The sequence below is a fragment of the Rhinopithecus roxellana genome, chromosome 8 (assembly GCF_007565055.1).
Source record: "Rhinopithecus roxellana isolate Shanxi Qingling chromosome 8, ASM756505v1, whole genome shotgun sequence".
Taxonomy (NCBI): domain Eukaryota; kingdom Metazoa; phylum Chordata; class Mammalia; order Primates; family Cercopithecidae; genus Rhinopithecus; species Rhinopithecus roxellana.
The window spans coordinates 116,988,986-116,991,811 of record NC_044556.1 but is presented as its reverse complement, the minus strand read 5'-3'; the positions used below and the strand labels follow the sequence as shown (position 1 = coordinate 116,991,811).

Below are 2,826 nucleotides of genomic sequence, written 5' to 3'. Positions count from 1 at the left end.
TGTCAGATGGGTAATGTGGCCTTGCTGTAACAAGGTTAAAGGGGGCACATCTCACACATGCACATGCAAACTCAATCATCACACTTAAGCTACAAAAGCAGCCTCAAATGATTTTTTTTTTTTGAGACTGTGTCTCTGATCTTGGCTCACTGCAGACTCCCCCTTCTGGGCTCAAGCAATCGTTCCACCTCGGCCTTCCAAATAGCTTAAACCACAGGTACGTGCCACCACGCTCAGCTAAATTTTTAACTTTTTGTAGACACAATGTCTCACTATATTGCCCAGGCTGGTCTCGAACTCCTGGTCTCAAATGATCTTCCTGCCTTGGCCTCCCGAAGTACTTGGATTACAGGAATGAGCCACCATGCCCAGCCTTCAAATGACTTTAAAACAGCAATTTGGCCATATATTACCATTGAGATCAAGCCTAAGGACAAAAAGACAACAAACACAAAACAAAACCTTGAACTGTTCTCAGTAGTCATATTGTTGGTGGTAGAGTTGGTATTGCTATTTTGAGACTGCCGTGTTGTAGGTTAAAGAAAAGTGATGATTTGGTTTCATTGAGAACTATATATTTTTGGTGTGGTTGAAAGGAGATACAGATTGGTGAGTTTAAGTCAGAACCTGTAGACCTGTATTTCATTTGGAATATCTGTATGAAATCATGACATGTTTGATCTTAAAAACATATTTTCTAGTTCTGCCTACTGAAGAAACACAGACAGAGTTTCTGACTGTAGTCAGGGATCCCCAAGACCAAACTCAGGTTCAGTGATTCTCTAGAAAAACTGGCAGAACTCAGCAAATCTGTTGTACTCATGGTTATAGTCCATTACAATGAAAAGATACAAATTAAAATCAGCAATGGAAAAAGGCACATAGGGTAGATTGCAAGAAAGACAAGATACAAGCTTCAATTTTTCCCATCCCAGTGGAGTCATATGGACAGCCTTAATTTTTCCCAGCAATGATGTGTAGCAGCACATGCAAGGTAGTGCCAACTACAGAAGACTTTTTTTTTTCTTTTAAATCTGGGGTTAGTAATGTGGGCATGAATTTCCAAAGGTCAACAGATACTGCATGGCCCAAGGCATCTAACAAAAATCACATTAATAGCATAGACTGCCTGGTATGGCCCAAGGTCCTATAGAAACAGACATTCTTATCAGGAAAGATACCCCAAGGCCTTCGAAGTTATCTCCCAGGAGTTGGTCAAGGGCCAAACTTTCTTTGGAATGTACAGGGTTTGGGCAACCCATCCTTGCTGAGTTAATCCTTTGCTGCAAACTGACAGCAAGGCACCACTAGTACACAGATTGTGGTAAATACCATTGCTGACAAACAAAAATAGGTCTTTTTGGAGAAATGGCTGAATCCAGGTCTAAGGAAGGAAATGTACAAGGTGAGCCTACAATATATTCAACTCAAACAACTCAACAGGAAAAAAACAAATAACTTCATTAAGTTATTTGTGAGCAAAGGATGTGAGTAGACATTTCTCAAAAGAAAACATAAAAATAGTCAACAGGTACATGAAGAAAATGTCCAACATCACTAACAATCAGAGAAGTATAGATCAAAACCACAATGAGTTATCATTGTACCCCAGTTAGAATGGCTATTAAAAAGGAAAAGTATCAAGAGAATAAGGAAGTTATCAAAGAGTATTAGAATTGTATCACTAGGACTCAGACGTCAATCTAAATAAGTTTCCACTGGCCAAAAGACAGGATAACTTGAGCAATGATAATAAAGATAATTATTACAGTAAAAACTTTAAAAATCACATATCCATTTTTATAATGATACTAAAATGACCACAACAACTCATTGGTCCCCTTTGGAAGATGCTAGGAATAACCCACATTATTAATTTAAAAATGGGTAAATAAAATATTTGTTCTCATTTTCTTAAATGATTAGAAAAACCAGATATTTGATATGGTGTGGAGGTAGAGGGGCTTCTCGTTGCAAAAGTATTTCCACTGAAAAGAAAAAGAAAAAGAATGGGATAGAATTATAGTATCAATATGTTTCAAAACCTGCTGAAGTAGTGGATTTGGGCAATGATCATCACCCCCAAAAAAGAAAACAACAGAGACTGTCCCTCCTATTAGAAGTACAAACACCACCTGTGAAGGCCTGAGGTGGGGGAAAAATGTGACCAAGTATGTAGATGTAATTGCCAGTTCATAAGTGATAAAGGCCAGAGGAAAACATGTTAAGTGATCTATTAGGGCAGCCATGCAGTCAGCAAAATCCAGACTATGGGAAACTACAGTATAACTATGGAAAACTATAGAGCTTGTTTTATCACAAAAAGTTTTAAGTTTGCAGAAAATAAAGGGGGAACCTACAGAATAAAAAAGACATATCAATAAATTAGAATATATGATACTTATTTGCATCTCAATCCAAACTATCAAAGTGTAAAACAAAAAGCAAAACCAAAATCATTTCTAAGACAAGTGAAAAAATGTGAAGACTGACTACTGAATAATATTCAGACATTATTATAAATTGATTTTAGGTGTGTACTGAGATTGCCTGATTTTTTGGGGTTTGTTTTTGTTCTTTTTAGTGCTTATCTTTCAGAGACACAGATTGAAATCCTTATAAATTAAAATAATATGTTTGAAATTTGTTTCAAAATAATCTGGTGGGAGGTATAGGGAATGGGTGGGGGTATAGGTGAAAAAATATTTGCCATACTTGTATTGATAGCTGTTTAATCAGGGTGAGAAGTACACTAGATTCTTTATATGTTTTCTCTACTTTTTTATGTTTGAAATTTTCTATAATAAAAAGTTAAACCAACAAAAA

At 36.3% G+C, this 2,826-nt stretch overlaps 1 non-coding gene across 1 annotated transcript; it reads right to left on the bottom strand.

Moving 5' to 3' along the window:
• LOC115899483 lies at positions 1-101 on the bottom strand. The gene has a single exon (XR_004059182.1). It is a non-coding gene; the product is annotated as a small nucleolar RNA U13 (small nucleolar RNA).
• Positions 102-2,826: the final 2,725 nt, after the last annotated feature.